At 37.5% G+C, this 19419-nt stretch overlaps 1 protein-coding gene across 13 annotated transcripts in view; it reads right to left on the bottom strand.

Annotated features, from left to right (window-relative positions):
- Positions 1-19419, bottom strand: part of GULP1 (GULP PTB domain containing engulfment adaptor 1) — a 271776-nt gene that overhangs the window by 215151 nt on the left and 37206 nt on the right. For 2 of the 13 annotated variants that reach the window (XM_070242049.1, XM_070242045.1), the window contains exon 2: positions 5273-5328. The exons of the other annotated variants lie outside the window; for them this stretch is intronic. The gene's annotated coding sequence lies outside the window, so the exon portion shown is untranslated. The remainder of the gene's footprint in view (positions 1-5272; positions 5329-19419) is intronic. 13 annotated transcript variants of the gene reach the window in all.

The following is a 19419-nucleotide window of genomic DNA, read 5'->3' as shown; positions in this document are numbered from 1 at the left end:
TGTCAAATCCCATTCATTTCTTAAAAGAATGAGGTTGTGTTCTGGCATTTCCACAGTCTCGTTATTACCCTCAGTGTGTAGTAACAGTTTAGTTTTCCTAATATCTATTGAATTTGTATTTAGTATTACATTTTTTTTTTGGAGGTATTCCAAGCATGTTGAAACTTGGATCCTCTATGAAATTAAGTTTATGGACAGAGCCACTTTTTATAGCCTCCACGATGTCTAGTACATTCCTAGAAATAATGTTGCATTCAATAATTATTTGCTGACAACTATATTGACAAAATAAGGACAGTTTGTTTTCCAGGCTCATCCATTGTACTGAAAATACGGACTAAAGTAGATGCCCAAATGAATATAATTGTGACTTTTAGAAACCTATTACAATGAAATATTATTACACGTATTGTACTGTAAAAATTAAATTTTCAAAATTAGTTAAGAAAAAGAAATAAAAGGCACTCAGATTGGAAAGTGCGATGGACTAAATGTTTGTGTCCCCCTAAAATTCATATGTTGAAGCCCTAAACCCCCATGTGATGGTATTAGGAGGTGGGGCCTCTGGGAGGTAATGAGGTTTAGATGAGGTCATGAGGGTGGGGCCCCCATGAGACTAGTGTCTTTATAAGAAGAGATCAGATCTCTCTCCACCATGTGAAGATACAGGGAGAAGGTGGCCACACACAAGCCAGGAAATGGGCCCTCTCCAGACATCAAATCTGCCGGCACCTTGATTTTGGATTTCCCAGCCTCTAAAACTGCAAAAAATAATTAAATGTCTGTTGTTTAAGACACCCAATCTGTAGCATTTTGATATAGCGGCCTGAGCAGAGTAATGCAGAAAGGAAGAACTGTAACTATCTCTACTCACAGATTATCAGATCTTATATACATAGAAAATCCAGTGGAAACAACAAAAAAACCTTTGAGAAGTAATAAACAAGTTCAGTAAGATAAATATATAAAAATCAATTCTACTTCTATACATTGTCAATGAGAAATTTGAAAATGAAATTAAGAAAACAATTCTATTCACAATAACATCAAAAAGATAGCATTAACAACAAAAGAAGTGCAAGATATGTACAATGAAAACTACAAAACTTTACTGAAATAAATTAAAGAAGATCGGACTAACGGAAAGAAAACCCATGCTCATGGATTGGAAGACATATAGTTAAAATGGCAGTACCCACCAAATTGATGTACAGATTTAATGCAATCCCTATCAAAATTCTATCTTTGACAAGCTGATGCCAAAATACATATAGAAGTACGAGGAACCCAGAATAGCCAAAACAATCTTGAAGAAGAAGAAAAAAGTTGGAAGACTCACATTTCCCAATTTCAAAATTTACTTACAAAGCTGGAGTAATTAAGACAGGGTGCTAAGAACTGAGAGTCGTGACATCAATCCTTCATTTATAGTCAATTGATTCTCTGCAAGAGTGCCAAGACAAATAAATGGGAAAAGAACAGTTTTTTCAACAAATGGTGCTGATACAACTGGCTATCCACATGCAAAAGAATGAAATTGGATCCTTACATCATAATACATACAAAATGTTACTCAAAATGGATTACAGACCTTAATGTAACAGCTAAAACTATAAAAACTCTTAGGAGAAAACATAGGAGTAAATTTCCATGGCTTTGATTTAGGCAATGGTTTCTTAGAGATGATACCAAAAGCAAAAGCAATAAAAGAAAAATCTCTACTAAAAACTTTTGTGCTTCAAAGGACAACATCAGAAAGTTAAAAGAAAACTACAGAATGGCAGGAAATATTTACAAATCATACATCTGATAAGAGGACAACTCAACAATAAAAAAAAAAGCTGAATTAAAAAGTCAGCAAAGGATCTGAATAGACACTTCTCCAAAGAAGATGTACAGATGACCAGCAAACACTTGAAAAGATGCTCAATATCATTGGCCATCAGAGAACTGCAAATCAAAGCCACAAAGAGATAGCACTACACATCCTCTAGCATGGCTAAAAGAAACAAGATTTATCAAATACTCACTGTGGAGTGTTGACAACCATGAGGAGAAATTGGAAGCCTTAAACATCGTTAGTGGGATTGTAAAATGGTGTAGTCACTTTGGGAAACAGTTTGGCAGGGCCTCAAAATATTAAACACAGAGTTACCATATGACCCAGTAATCCTACTCTGAGGAATATACTCAAGAGAAGTGAAAACATATGTCCACAGAAAAGCTCATACACAAATGTTCACAGCAGCGTTATTCAAAATAAACAACAAATAGAAGCAACTTTAATGCTTGTCAACAGAAAAATGCATAAACAGATTCTGATAATTAGAATTACGCATTTGCAGAGCCTTTGTTTCCTTGGCATGTGACAGTTTCATTTTGAATGCATTCTGCATTAATTGATTTTTTTAAGATGAAATGTGAACAAGTTTTCTTTTTGAGGTAGATTGTAATACATGCCTTTTTGGTGTATGAGAAAGTTTCACCTACTACTGAGAAAAAGGTATTAATTTTCAATATTTGCCAAATTGGTTCATATTTAGGCAACTATTGATTTAGCTTATTTACTGATATAAGATAAAATACTATAGTCATGTAAGATGTTACCACTGGAGAAGCCAGGGGATGGGTCCATGGGAATTCTATTTTTGCAACTCTTGTGACTCTATAATTATTTCCAAAATAAATTTCTTTTTAAAAAGCATCATAACTCCTCATTTTCACTTTTAAGTATCCTGATGTTCCGCTTGCTTGTTTCAGATATTGCTGGAAAACCAATTCAAGGCTTTGCTTTTATCTAAAACCTCCTCCTTTTACCCAACTTCATAGAACAAGAATTGGTGTTTAGTGTTTACATAAATGGATATTTAACCTACGTAATTCTTGTGTAATACCAGCAACATATTACATTCAAATCTTGAGGCAAGATTCACAGCATACTCCAGCAATCACCGAAAGGATAACGTGTTTCAGTGGGGATGTTAGTTGCTAAAGGTGGCACATGGACTAATGCCCCTGTCAATAGTTACGTTTCACCAGATAACTTTCTGGCATCATGGGTATGTTACATTTAGTATTAAATGCATATTATTGCCCAAAAATGTGTTTAGGGTTTTTCTTAAATAGATTTAAAAATAATATCAGAGAAATAGTTATATTACATTGACACATCTCATGGTATTTCAATTAACAGTTTCATTAAAATAAGTACCCTGAAGAGTAAGTTTGTCAATTGCTGTATAAATTCATCATATGTTTCTCAAATGTTTCATGATAATCTTCTATATTGAATTTGATTTACTTTTATATCTATTACATCTAGAATATTTCCAGGGGGAAAAATATACTGGCTCCAGTTCATAACAAGTTCCAAAATTCACTTCATTAGATAATATCTGTTTCAATTCTCCAATTACAAACACCAACAAAAGCCCTGTGAGAAGAACCAGTCACTGACTGGACACTGAAATTACACGTGTGCCAATTAAAAGCATGAATATATTAAGTTAGTCCACTGACTCTTTGAGGATATTTAGGTAACTGTATTATGTAATGCCTTGTTTCTAATTGTTAAGTTTATTAAACAAGGAGGCCAGGGCATGAATCGACTCTAATGCCCTGAGGGCTTAGATAAACAAACCAAAATCTAAGCCTGTAAATGCCTCAAGGTCAAGAAATCAAAATACTAAGGACAACCACTCACATACAGCCAACAAGGCTTTAAGCTCCAGCTAATCAATACTTTCCTTACTTTGCCTCTGCCTTTTCTCTATAAAGGTCTCTCTCCAGCTCCTCTCAGAGTGCTCCTAACCACTTCTGTTTTGGCTCTGCCCCTTTGGAATGGATTTTTGCTCAAATGAACTCTTAAAATTTTTAATAGGCCTCAGTTTATCTTTTAACATGACAGTTTATCAATTAGAGCTTGTAAGAAACACAGCAAGAAAAGAAAGAAAACGTGCAAAGAGCCTAATGAGGCAGTATAGTGTTATACAGGGGCTCAGACTGTCCTTGGGTCAGTTCACCTGGGTTTGAGCCCTGACACTGTCACTTACCAGTCATGCACACTTGGATAAGTTAATCTCTTTTCAATTTTATCAACCACAAAATCCAGGTAATAATACCCTCCATAGCATAGGATAGTACTGAAGATAAAATAAACTAAATGTAAATTTCTTAACACTGTGTCTGGTTCATAATAAGCCCTCATTTTGTCAGCTATTATTACTAACTTTTCTGAGCCTCAATTTCCTTATCCATATATCAATATGCCAATACCAATACCTCCTCTGCCTATAGATTAGTTCTGTTGTGAATCGAAACCAATAATACCTATAATGGTGCTTTATAAACTGGAAAGAGCATGCACTCCACAAATGTAAAAGTCTTTAATACTGTGATTTATCAAATACTCACTATGGATTATGAAGGTTACTGTTTCAAAAAAAACCCTACTAATCTGTTCTTGTTTGTTTTTTAAAAAACTGTTAATTGCCCACAGAATTTTGCGTACACTTGAGTCTAACAGCCACTAAATGACGACTTTGATAAGCACTTGGAGGCAATAACTGACTCATCAGGAAGTCCCTTTAACCTGGAGATTTCTGCAATGCCTTTGAAAGCTCTTTCTGGGCTCATGCCAACCATCCCATTATAACACCACTGATCGTTACAAGAATTTAACTCTACCCCAGATCAAGCCATATCACCTGGAACAAGAGAAGCCTGATAAAACACTACTAGGACCAGGAGCTTATAAAACAGAGGTTCTGTTTTCAGTGCCATGGCTCCGTGTGATTCCTACAGATAGGTGTTCTAAATCACAACTCTCAAAAAAATAGGCCACATTAAAACTCTGCTAAAGAACATGCTCAAAGAAGGAATGATCCCTAGTCACCATGTGCTATGGCTTTAGACTGTAAATTCCAAAGAGCAAGAATAAGACCTCATAGTTCTCTTCCTATAACATGAGAGAGAGTGACACATTCAACATATTCAAGTAATATTAGGGGTTATTGCCATTAAGAAGGATTTGAAAGAATGAGGAGGAACACTGTTTCAGGAAGAGGGAACAGGACCAAGATGTATCAATCTCTTCTCTTCCATAACTTCTACCCTCCTTTACTGGCTTACTTCTCTTTCACCATAAATAAAATCTTATCTCCACTCTATCCCTTTCCCTTCATGGCTAACCTTCTTGAAAGAGTGGTCTCCACACAGTATTTATATTTCCTCACTTCCCACATACTGTAGAAACCACAGCAATTCAGTTTACCTTCACCATTTCATCCTGCTTCTTGTCCTCTTGAGATAGTTCCCTCTCACTGTCCCCTGTGGGATTAAAGAAGTTAAGGGAGGTGTAGTGAGTTTCGCTGGAGGGATCCGAGAAAACCAGTAAAGCAAAAAGGATCTTGGAAACCATTGTACAGTGCTCTGTTGTGACAGCGGGGGCAACTGGCAGACCGCGCAAATTGCTTCGGAGAGTGGTGTGAGGCTAATGATTTAGGAAAATCGTCTTGCATAACTGAATGGAGAGGAGGTGCACCTGGTTCAGAGCTAGCGCTACAAATAGGTCATGAAAACAGAGAAGACAATTTTTCAAAACATACTTAGTAAGCAAAAAGTTTCTTTTTTGGCAGAGCCTAAAGTACATAACATTTTTAAGAAGGCAGATATTTATAAGCATTGCTCAGAGTTTTGGCATAAAATTTATTATCCAAAAATAAGATCCTACTTGTTTTTATAATAACAAAGTTATATTTTTTAAAAAAACAATGATTTAACCTTATTTTTCAAGGCATATCTGTTCAAAGAACCCGATCTTAAACTAAATGTGCACATATATATATCAAAGACATGACACAATAAACACAGCGTTAAACAATCCAAGAATGTCACACCTACACTTCGTCTCGGACTGACCACGCTCAAGTGAGATGAGAATGGCTACCCAGGAAAAGACCACCCAAGGACAGCTACACAGCTAGATGACCAGTCGTCACAGAAATGCTCTCTCACGACCCGAAATCAATGCTGGAAATGTCTTGCCCCTTATCTCTCAGTCTGTGAAATGAATGCCAGGCATTAATAATTTCTCAACCCAACAAAACAAACAGGCACTCACCTTATCATGACTCCCTATACTATCTTGTCCTTCAAAGATGGCTCATATCTAATTTTCTCTGTAAATTTTTTCCCCTCAAATCTTCTGTGAGCCTTTTGTGGCACTTTTAAAACTCAATGAGAAGAGCAGAACTTCTGAAAACAGAGTTCCACTTAACTAGTTCACCACTCACGATTAACTGACACACTCCATTAAAGTGTAAACCGCGCCAACCAGCGCCCATCGCTAACTGAACACCTACAGCTTCTAGACTTTGCCCCACATGATTTATTTCAGCAATTCTGTTCCCCCCAATCCCGCCACATGCTTATTATAATGAAAACTGTTGGACGTCCAACAAGCACCCATTCCTCATTCTTCTTTTCTAAATAAACCACAATTCAGTCAGGTATTTTCTCCCATCGTCCATTATACGTGGGCAACACAGCTCTAAAAGATTGAGATGAAATTATTACAATGTAGAGGGAATTTGCACTTTGGTCGCCTATAGGTGTCCCTAAGTTCTCCGTGCCATTCGACGAAGCAATCATGGGGATGGTCTGTAACGAGCATTCTTTACATAAGAAAATCTTTGTAGAAAGCCAATCACCAGAGTCACACTTGAAGGAGAGGCCGTACAGGAAAAGTTTACAGATAAATACAGTTGTATAAGTTTTAGGTTAAAATAAAATAGTTTAAGTAGATATGCGTCTTTTTTTGTAATTATATTACTTCAAGCATCTTTTGCTGATACTTTATCAACAACGCTCCCAGCTGTTCAGTTAGCAGCTCCTCCCTAACAAGCGCCTAACTTTTAAAAATAAATCTAGTATTTCTGTTTGTGTCAAAAATACATATTGATGGCTTTAAACAAATATGAATCACCAATAATCCTTGGTTCCCTCTTTTTTCATCTCTAAAAGTTTGCTCAAAATTTGAGGTCCACATTTCTTCATGAATCACCCTCTCCAGAGCTCTCAGCAATCTGCATGCCATGGTCATCTCTATATTCATTTTATTCTCTAGAATTTTCTTTTCTGTTCCACTCTGCAGAGGTGCAGAACCTGTAAAATGCTCAGAATGGAATCCAAATTTCTTGATGCCCAGCTTAGTGTATCTTTAGCTTTTCTCCCTTAGATGCCCTCAATTTTGGCCAATCATCGAATATTATTACATCTTCTTTGCCATGTCAATCTTTCGAATGCATTATCTCCTCACAATCTAGTGCTATCATGACACAGTAAGTGCTTTGGGATGAGAACCAGGAGACCTCATTGAAATATGTAACGGCTTTTTGCCATTTAGAGTCTCTTAAAAATAATTTCAAATATCGAAGTTTCAAGAAATGAGGAACTAAATGTGCATATGTAATAGCATATCCTGGGAATAAGTGAAAGATGATGATTAGCATATATTTGTACTAGAGAAACAGCGAAAAGAAAATGAAATCTAAATCTAAAATCTTTGGGGGATATCTTCAGCATTCAGATAATGCATATAAAATAACATTCTTATATAAAATACCCTTAAAACTAAATACTCCATGAATTGAAATGGTCTGAAACTAAAGTTTGTATTATACTTGTACTATTTTACCCATTTCTTTAATACAAATGTTCAAAATACGTAGTGGGTCAAATAGTGGCCTCTAAAAAGATCTCTTCAAGTCCCAACCTCGGGTACCTGTGACCGCAACCATATTTGTTAACAGGGTCTTTATCTACAGATGTAATTAAGTTAAAAATCTCAGTCAGCATCCTCCTCAATTTAGGGTGGGCCCTAAAGCCAATGATGAGTGTCCTTATAAAAGAAAGGAGAGGGAGATTTGATACATAGAGACACACGAGGAGAAAGCTATGTGAAGATGGTGGCAGAGACTGGAGTTATGCAACCACAAGCCAAGGAATGCCAAGGATTTCCAGCCACCCAGAAGCTGGGAAAGAATCATGGAACTGATTTTCCCTCAGAACTTCCAGAAGGAATCAGCCCTGCCAACGCATTTTGGACTTCTGGCTTCCAGAACTGTGAGAAAATAAATTTCTGTTGTTTTAAGGCACCAGGTTTGTGCTATTGATTACGGCAGTCCTAAGAAACTAACACAATATATGATTACTTATATGCATCCATACATTGTCATTTAAATCCTTTTGGCTGCCAAAAATGGACTTTGTGGACCGTTATAACAAAAATCTCATGTGTATCTGCTCATACAGCTGAATAAAGAAGCATACAGAAAAAGCTAGGAAAACAAAAAAGTTTAGAAAAAAAGCCTGGACTAAAATAATTGCTGTAAAGAACAAATATGGTATAGTAAAGACTACACATCCTAGAGTTAGAATGGCAATTTCTATTCTCAGTTCTATCATTTCTTTACTTATATAGACCTGCACAAGAGATTTAACCTCTCTGAGCCACAATGACCTACCTCATCTATAGAATGAAAGATAATAGTATTCCTTCATTATGTAGTTGTGAGAAAGAAATATGATAATTTATGTTAAAAAGTTTTGCACATTTCCAGGCGTATAGTAAACTTTGAATAAATGTAATCTGCTACTAATTGGAATCAAATGTTCACAATGGATTATCTCAAAATCGATCCTTTAGAGCAGATATAAATTCCCATGAGACTCCCTGAGAAGCTAGCCTGGTCTCCTTTTTCCAGTGACAGTTGCTCTAATTTTAAAGAACCTCACCCACAAAACTGTTATTAACTTACATAAGATAATATTATGAATATCCCTCAATTAAGAAACAGCTATCTATTTTTTTTTAAAGATTTTATTTTTATCCTTTTTCTCCCCAAAGCCCCCCAGTACACAGTTGCATATTCTTAGTTTTGGGTCCTTCTAGTTTGTGGCACGAGGGACGCCGCCTCAGCGTGGCTTGATGAGCAGTGCCATGTCCGCGCCCAGGATTTGAACTGATGAAACACTGGGCTGCCTGCAGCGGAGCATAGGAACTTAACCACTCGGCCATGGGGCCCGATAGTCGTCTATTTTTTAACCAAGATCACCATTTACTTCTCTAACACAGAGAATGAAGAGTTTCTCGCCCAAGTCATGCTTAATTTTGTTCCACTGTTTTCCAAGTGACCACCTTCTAAAGGCAAGCATCTCCTCTCTTGGCCTCTATGATCCTACATGATCCCCATACAAAAAACAATTATGCAAATCTCTGTCCAGTTCTTTTTAGGTTAATCAATATTGAGTGACACTTGCACAAATCCTTCTATAATTAATACTCAACATGTGAAGAGTATTTCGGAGTACAAGTACACACTGGAACACTAGAGCATTCATTTCCTGATAAAATACTAATCCTATAAATAAAGCATTTATTCTTTCATTTATTTATGTATTCCTTTTACAAATAAGGACACTGAAATGCAAAGAAGCCTAGTAAATTGCCTAAGTTAGAGAGGTATTAGTCTACTATATGTTTTCTTTTGAACTTCTTATTATTAAAAAAATCAAACATATATAAAGTAAATCATATACATAATATGGTTTATTTAATAATAAGTAATATAATATACCATCATGTACCCATTACTTAGTTAAAATGTTTATTTAGAAGATTTACTTTCAATTTCTCAAAATGCCCCTCATGAGACATCAAACGCATATCGCCACTCATTACACATAATCTAAAATGTGCAAGATGTCTTAGGGCAGAAGAGGTAAAAGTGACATTCAGAAAAGAGATTCCAGAATGAGAATTTTCCACCCAAAGCATTCAGACTCTAAACCCATAAAGAGGAAGATCATATCCCTAGGTGCTAACACTTAAGTTACCATAAATGTGTCACCAACACCTTACCCACAAAGCCTGAACTAAACAGGAAGTCTCTGAAAATTCCCTGGCAAAGGCAAAGCCTAATTATGCATAAGCCTAATGGTTATACCCGACATAAAGGCACTCTGAGTCAAAAATCTACTTTCAATTGATATTCAAAGTAAGCCACTCTTAAAAGTGTATACTGGTATCATGGGAGATAAGACCTTTAAATAAGAGAAATGGGGTGCTTCATTTCTCTCCTGCTTGTAACAATGAGCAATTTTCCATTACAGTTAACAAGTGAAATAGTTCCAGGAATCAATTACCATTTTCACCTAGATAGATGTTGGAAAAGGAACTTTCTTTGCTAGGAGTCATCCTGAAGAGCATTGCATCCAATTGACATGTCAATGAAAAAGAAAACAAATTTAGCTATAAATATAAGAATAACTTCAAAGAAGTTAAATTGGCAGGAGTTCGTGAAGATTCAGAACTTCAATAGAGAGTGGAGAGATGGCCAGAGAGGCAGAAAATGCAAAGCCATTTTAGAGAAGTAGCTATGTTTTTAACAACCCTTCCGAGACCAGCCTAGCACAAGCACAGAACAGATGGGGGTTCTGATAATTATAAACATATTTTCACTTCACTTTTGTACAGCTATTAAGAACCATTTAAATTTTAGAAGCCCTTTCTCAGACGCAGCACAGAATACCTAATAAAACACTGGTTACAAATTTTATTGAAAGAATAACTACTAAACAGTCACCAAAAGTGTCTCTAAAAACGCACATATGTTTAGGACTGTGGTTAATCACTGAATGCTTGCTTAGCTTTGCTGACAAAAGGGGCTCTGAGTGAAAGAGAAGTGGTCCAGGGCAATTTTTCTCATATCGATGGTGCCTCTGGAAGCCTGGAGACATCTTAAGTCCATTGGGAAGGTAGCATCTCTGCACTAGAGCCTGCTCTTTAAATTAAGGGAGGCCAATAAGAGGCTTCCAGAAGAAAAAACATTGAATAATTAGTCTGACTTACCACGTGTGCAGAAAATAAAGTAGGCTTCTTTAACAAGGACAAGTTTACAAATACTAATCTTACAAGTAAAAATATGGAAAATAGGTTTTGAAGTAATCAGTATTTACATCTCCAGGTCCTTTTGAGCCACTAATTTACCCAAGAATTTAGAGTTGGAATGACTATCACAGATCTAATGCTTCTCAGACACAGGCAGTAAATCTCTTGATCCTTACTTTGACATTGACACAGGATTCTTAAATGCAAACAACAGAAATGCATTCTAGTTAATTTAAATAAAAAGAAATATATAGAAAGATATTAGAGACTCATAAAAACTCCATCACCACCAGAGAACCAAACTATGTAGTCAGAAACAGCACTGAAATAACAGCATAGAACTGGCCCGCTGTGATCAGCACCTCTGCCATAACCAGGCGCTCTCACCATAGGCCACGTTGCTAACCAGATCTGGGTACCAGATGCTCCGTTAGAAACTCTGCTATAGCTGCCCCTGTAGATGAAATGTATCAGCCGCCATCATTGCCAGAATAGATTCCATGGTGCCTGTTTCTTGTCGCTAATTTCTTACCTGTGTGCATCTGATTGACAGAGCCTTAGTCTAAAGTATGTGTCCCTGATGCAAAAGAGGATGGGGAAGCAAATTTCTGGCCTCTATTCTGGGACATCACCCATAAGGAAGGATTTTCCTAAACACATGAAAAGTGGCAAAAATGTTGGAAGGAAGTATCAAAGATGTCAAAGGTATTAAAGACGTGAGAACATCATCTTGGATTTCCCTGCAGTGTCTGCACACTGGTGTTTGAGAAACAGTCTCAATCATTTACTGTAAGTCCATAATCTGGACCTACTGGCCTCTCCTCTCATCTCCCGCCTCTCTCTTCCCACCAGCCACACTGGCCTTTGGTGGTCCTCCAACATGCAGAGATTTTGCAGCTTTAGGATTTCTGCCCCTGGCTCCCTCTGCCTGGAACTCTACACCCCCAAATTATTCATGGCTGACTCCTGCTTTCCCCTTAGGTCTCAACTTAAGTGTTACTTCCTGAAGAAAGACTTCTCAGACCACTCCAACCATGATGTCCTCACCCTACTGCAGCCACATTCTTCCTGCCACCCTGTTCTATTTGCTTCGTGGCACTCATCACTATTTGATTTGTGCTTTACTTGTTTATTTTCAGGCTCAACCGCCATAATGTAAGCTCCGGGGAACCACAGGTCTTGTCCGTTCTGTTTGCTACTGTATCTTCAGCACCAAGAACAGTGTCTGGCAGACATGAGTCTTTCAAATATTTGCTGCATAATGAATGAACCCCTGGTAAGAGTTTAATAGGTCCATTTTATAAATGTGGAGACTGAGGAAGAGAAGTTCAGAGATTTGTATATGATCACACAGCAAATTAGTGATCAAACAGCAAGTCCATGATTCCCAACCATGCAATTTCCGCAAAGAGAAAAGTGCAAGCTGATTCAGCTGCTTCTTAAAGAAAAGGAGGCAGCAGAGGGTCAGCCCCAGTGGCCTAGGGCTTAAGTTCAGCACATTCCACTTCAGCGGCCCAGGTTCGGTTACTGGGCACAGACCTACACCGCTCTGTTAGCAGTCATGCTGTGCCAGTAGCCCAGATACTAAAAAATGGAGGAAGACTGGCATGGATGTTAGCTCGGTGCAAATCTTCCTCAGCCAAAAAAAAAAAGGGAGGCAGCAGGGAAGAGTAGAAAGAACACTGATTAGGAAATGAGCATGAGCTCTATAATCATGCATTTCTGACTCCAAATCTGTGCCCCCAAATGTAACATAAGCCTCATAGGCTTTTTCAGAGAATTACATGTGATCATACACATATATTATACGCATACATTATTTCTGTAACACCTGACATGTACAGGTACTTAACAATGGGAAGCTATAAAAATTATTGTTAATTTATGAGTAATGATCCATGTCTGAGTTCACATTCTCTTAATAATATGCTAAGAGAGATACATCCTTAATAATCTAAATCAAAGTCCTCATATATAAAATGAGAACGTTAATTCTTTCCCAAAACCAAAACTTACTGGGAACCTGCTATATGCCAGGTATATGCTATGCATAAGTTAAAGTCTCTAAATTTCTTCCTAGCCATTAATAGTAAGAGCATTTCAATCTCTTATTGCCATCTCCAAAGATTACCTTTTGTCACTGTAGACTAAGGGCAAAAATAGGCTATTGTTATCACTTCTTTCATTTATTTCAAAGCATTTATTAAGTCAAACACTATGCAGAGTACTGGAGACACAGAAGCTGCTGAAAAATAACCCCTGCCTTCAGGGTACTGTTTCATGAAACAAACAGACAAAAAGAAAATTAGCAACAATGTGATATATACATGATGCTATAGGAATGCAGGAGATAGGTACCTAACCTCGACTGTAAATTAGAAAGGTCTTTTTAGAAGAAGTGATGCTGAGCAGAATCCCAGCTGAAAGATGAGGAGGACTTCACCAGGAGTGGAAGACGGGGTCGGACCCGCCCAGCAGAGAAAAGAGTATCCACAAAGGCCCCATGGACAAGTTAAGCCTGGCACCTCTACGAAACTGGAAAGTTAAGGCAGAGTAGGGTCAAAACAGGCCCAAGAAGTGAGAATTTCAAATAGGGCCTGTCCCCAATTCCCTTCAAGAATGCTAATACCACAAATGATTAATCCCCCTTAATTACTTTGCTTTTCTTGAAAAAGGGAAAGTCTTCCATTAATTACTACAGTACCTCTTTAGTCTGGCACTAACTCTCAGTTTGAGCTTAGAATTTATCATATTTTTAGAACATAAATGTGTATTAAACATTATATTTTCATCAAAGCTCAATTTCATGTTTTTTTTTTAATTCCTTTTATATTAGCAACTTTCCTTAAAGGAGCTCTCCTTTGTGTTTTCTCTGTGCCTGGAACGCCTTCAAGTCACCTTCCTTTGGCAATTTTCTCTTAATTCCTCCAAGCAGCATGTTTCATTTCCTCCCATAAAGTGACAGCACTTTCTACATTACTTCCATTATAGCTCTTAGCAAATTGCCTTTTAATAAGTTTCTCTCTTGCAAGACTGAGCTGCTGGAGAGAAGGTTTTGATCTTTGTATCCCAAACGTGATCTTTCTTTTTTCTAAGAAACATTTGTAATTTTCGAAAAGCTTTAGATTTACAGAAAAGTTGCAAGGCAGTACAAATAGTTCCCTAGGGATCTTTTTAAAATTCAGACTCTGATACGGTAGGTCCAGAAAGGTCCCAATATTCTGAATTTCGAACAAACTTCTACCTCACGCAAACCCAGGAACCATGACTCGATACGGGATGAGTGTCAGACAAATTAGGACAAAACTTTGCAATCCTGGCTGCAAATGGGAATCACCTGGGAATTTTATTTGTTTTAAAATGCCAATGAGTGGGCCCATCCCCAGAGGTTCTAATTTCCTCCACCTGCCATAAACCCAGGAATCAGTATTTCAAAAAAAGCTTTTCCGGTGATTCCAACGTGCAGCCAGAGTCGAAAACCACTTGTCCTCCTAAGTTGTCAGACACCCATATCCTAGCAGGCTGTCCATTTCCTTCCCTGTAAAACAAATAATTACAAGTATCTGATAAAGTGTCACGGGGACTAAATGAAACAGTGAAAGCACCAAATTCAGTGCTTATTAAACTCTAGGTGCTTGAAAACGTTAATTATAAATTCTGATAGGCAAAAGGACATGTAAATCCACATTTCTCATCAATAAACCTTTAAGAACATTCTTCCTAAGCTGTCTTCCCAGGGCTGGACTGCTCTCAGATCCCCAGCTGTCAAAAGAACATTTCCAAGGGCAGGAGTTCACAGTGTTAGGGTGGAGTCACTACAGAAATCCGCTAGTCCTTAGGGAACGTGGTCTAAGTATGCTTTGATTAATTCAGCAGGCTCCACAGCTGAGCCTGGAGTACAGGGAGTCCCTGCCTGTGTGGGACAGAAACAGCTTTGTACGGGGACAGTCCACAGGGTGGCTAGTCGGGTCTAAGCCACTTATTCCAGAACAATGAGTGGTCACATCCCAACTGCAGCTGGTCTCAAGAAGAGATCTCGGAGAATCATCTGGTTTCAAACTGCTGTTCACAGGCTTGAGGGCAAAGCTCCTAACAAAATTCAAAGAGTGATAGTACGGTCATTAAAATTCAAGGAAGAGAACACTAGTAGTTGTAAACTACATGTCTTCTACATGGGCTTCTTCTCACATACAGCCCCTTCTCCAGTCTAAGGAATACAAAAGTAACTGCTTATAACAGACGCTGAATGTTAAGGAGTTATCTTTTCTTTAGGCTCTTCAATCGATTGTTTTCACCTGACTAAACTAAGGTCAGTAGGTTGCTGGGGTGATTAGAAAAGTGTTTACAGATTAAGAGATGCCATACATAATTGCTATCCCCTTTGAGTTAGACAAGAACAACTATAAAGAGAATTAATCCTGGTTTTACCTAAACCAATTACTGCTTATTTAGTAACAGATAAGCATCTTTGCCCAAAATATTGCCACCTGCTTGAACAGCTGGAATACTACGGACTATAAGGATTTAAATTACATGATATTTTCCATGGCTGTTATCTCTATTACCTTATCTCACAACCTTTGAATAATATACTCGAACAGATAACGAGTGGGCATTTGTACAGACACATGTAAGCATGGAAGGATACTCATCAAGTTGTAGTAGCAGAAGTAAGTAGACTTTAACATTTTACTTCCAATTCTGTACCTTAATTTTTTTATAAAGGCATATGTTACTTTTAGACATGCACAATAAATTTTCTTTAAAAATATAGGGCATCTGTCAGCAGTCTCTGTTTCTTAATCTAGGTACAGGAAAATTACTTTGAGGCCGGCCTGGGGTTCGCAGGTTCAGATCATGGATGCGGACCTACACACTGCACATCAAGCAATGCTGTGGCAGCATCTCACATACAAAATAAAGGAAGACTGGCACAGATGTTAGCTCAGGGCCAATCTTCCTCACCAAAAGAAAAAAAAAGAAAAGAACTTTGGCAAATCAACAGACTAGATACATTGCATTAGTAGCTACGACTAACACATAGAAAATCACTTAAGCTCACTTAGAGTCTTCCCCTTACCCTTTATGTAAAATTACCTAAATCAAGTTTTACATAGCAGAATGGGCCATAGAGATCATATGCATATCCCATCCTTGTTTGGTAAATATGCATGCCATTCTATCTAGCCATTCAGGTACAGCAGCTAACTAGACACTGCCAATTAAATAATCTGCCTTCCTTGAATAGCCAACATTTCATGAAACTTTCCCTTGCTCGCCGACATCCCCCTCCTTCCCAAATGGTTCATTCTGGGCATGACTTTCTGATTTTTCTAAAAGGTATTATCTCTCACAGTTATCTCCAGATTTACGTAGACAATGGGAGAAGGATCAACCAAATGAAAAATTATGAAACCACATATAATAAAGACTTTCTAGGACAAAACACGCTTGTGAGACCTAGAAATGCTGGAATTAAATACAGAAATGGACACATGGAAAACGATGTCCAGATGTTGAATTCAGATATTTTATTTTGTTCTATATTTGCCATGTACTCTGTGCTCATTCTATGCCATAGGAGAGTAGGACTAGTCTGATACCTCCTATCTTCTCCCATGCAAAAGTCGTGTTAGAATCAATCTACCCAGAAGCCTACAAAAGACTGGGAGTCATGCCAGACTCCCTCCTCTCCACCATCTCCAGCCACCCCTTCCAATCTATCTGCCACACTGCTGCCGCAATTAAAGCTGACCAAGTTACTCGCCTAAATTCTCAAATTCTTTAAAATGGCATATAAGATGCTCAGAGATTGGGTTCCTGTCCACATTACCTCTTGCAGTTCTCTCACGGGTAGCCAGCCAGCTAGCCAAATCAAATTACTTACAGTTCCCCATTTACAGCACACTAGGTTACGTTTCTGTGGCTTTGCATACACTTCTCAAGGAAAAATCTCCACCACGACCCCCACCGGCTTAGACAAGACCGCTCCTCACTTTTAAAGACTCATTCCATTCAACAACTCTTAAGTGAAACCATCTGAGAGCTTCCCAAGAAGAAACAGCTCCTTTCTTATGCCACCTGTGCTTCCTCCACTATAGTAAGAATCTGGTAGACAAGTTTTTCTTCATAGCCTTAGTGAGTGGCACAGAGGACCTAAAGGTTTCTTGAAAGAACAAATGAATAACTGATGGACCGAATAATGAGATGACTACTAGTGCTGACCATCATCCTCCCTTTAGAGAAGATCAGGAGAGTCAGGATTTTTTACCAAAGGACCTTTACTCTCACGTGCCCTGAAAACACTCAGAAGCAATACAAATGCCGCCAGACTAGAGAGGTCTCTTTCACCCTTGCGAGTCTCCATGTTCTTTGAAAATTACCTTTATGATAAGTAGCGGGGGTGATAAATTACTCATTAAATTTATTCTTTTTAATGATAAAAGTAATATATAATCATTGTGGAAATATTAGAACGCAAAGATAAGTAAAAGCATAAGTTGTCCATAATCCCAACCAGCAGAAATAATCAACCATTGATAACATTTTGGGGATATTACCCTAAATCGATGTTTTATACACAGATTCTGATATTATACAAACTATTTTATAACTCAGTTTTCTAATTCACAATATTCTGTTTTGAATTACAATAATGATCTACAATTATAATCACATGAAATATATGTTGAAAATGTAGATTGCTGGACTCCATCTCTTGATCTATGGAAACAGTCTTTGGATACAGAGTCCTGGAACATTCATCTTAACCCTCTACGTGATCTTATGTACAGTAAACTTTGAGAGTCACTAACCACAGATAGTGTTTTCAAATCCCTATGGGAAAATGACAGAAAAGTGAAGGTTTCAAAGGTAGTTATTCTGGCTGCACATAAGAAAGCATAAGAACTGTTACAGAATGGCATGGGTTACCATCCCAGTTGATGAGCCCCTGGCACTCTGCAAATAGATTTTGAATAACTAGTCTCGGGGATGTGGTGGTCATTCTGTATCAGAAAAGAGGCTGAAAGAGATAATTTCCAAGGTCTGTCTCAACTGTAAGATCCTAGGACTCTATAATTAAAGAATGTTAAGGCTAAATTATACTTCAGAGGCAAAAGAGAATAGTTACCTGGGAAAACAGTTACAGAAAGGCTGGGTATGTTTTTTGGGCAGTGGTTTGGAGGTAAGGCACCTCTCAAAGCTGACAAAAACTTTGAACATAATTATTTTTTTTCTAGAAAAGCTTAGCAATTAACTGTTTTTCTAAGACTTTTAAACTGGTGATCCTGTGGCTCAAAAATGCGTTCCTCGGTAGCACTAACACAGAGCAAGTAAAAGCAAAAGACTTTGGCTGACACAGTGAAGGACCCAGGCATCTTTGGCACATCGGGCCCATGGTGACCAGTCTGGAAGGGGTCTGTAGAACTATGGAAATACCATTAATCTACATTAATTTTTCATTTTCAAAGAACCTACAGAAGTTAAGTCTAGAGAAGTTAAGCCTAGAGAGTGTCAAATGTTGCAAATTCACATGGCTAGTTGGTGGCAAAATAACTATCTTAGAAATTCACATTTCTGACTCCTAGCCTACTCTGTTTTGGGTAAGAAAGATTTCTTTACTATTACAAATTGCCTTTTATTCAAATTCCTAAAAAGTTAGAGATAAATCACAGAAGACCAAGTGTTTGAAATTTTTACATATAAAGATGCCATATTGTAAACAAATGGCTTAAAATAATTGCATTTTAAAAGTAAATTGACATTTCAAGGACAGCTGAAATAATGTTCCTTGCATTATCTTCTCAGAGTTATAATTTAATTCCCTGTTTGGCAGGAAAATCAGTGATTACTCTCACTTTCTGACATTTAAAGAAAATGCCTTCCAAAAAGACAAATAATATTTTCAAACATGGTCCTGTGTTATACACACTTTACATGTCTACCTATGAGTTTACACACACAGGTCAATTTTCTAACAGATATGCATACTTATAAGTGCTTATGTTATATATATGTTAATTATAGAATATATAAGTTGTTTATATTTTATAAAATATTATTCCTAATCTTGATAATGTTACATTTAAAGCTTAACCAGACTGACTCAACTGCCATACTTACAGTGAAAACTATATTTACAAATACCCAACTAAGGAATTTGAGAATCAATAGCCTAGATCATTTCAAGAAGTCACGACTTTAAATACCGTGTATATGTTGATGACTCCCAAATTTGTATCTCTAGCCTAGACATTTCCCATGAACTGCCCACTTAATACATTTACTTCGACGCATCTCAAACTTAACAGATCCAAAATCAAATTCCTAATCTTCCTGCCTAAACTCTTCCTCCGATGATCGTCCTCAGAACAGAAATGACAGATCCATTCATCCAGTTGCTAAACTTTGCATGATTCTGGACTCCTCTCTTAACATCCTACATCCATCAGCAAATCCTGTCCCCG

The sequence above is a fragment of the Equus caballus genome, chromosome 18 (assembly GCF_041296265.1).
Source record: "Equus caballus isolate H_3958 breed thoroughbred chromosome 18, TB-T2T, whole genome shotgun sequence".
Taxonomy (NCBI): domain Eukaryota; kingdom Metazoa; phylum Chordata; class Mammalia; order Perissodactyla; family Equidae; genus Equus; species Equus caballus.
The sequence above is the reverse complement of the archived record's forward strand: the minus strand, read 5'-3'. Positions and strand labels throughout refer to the sequence as shown.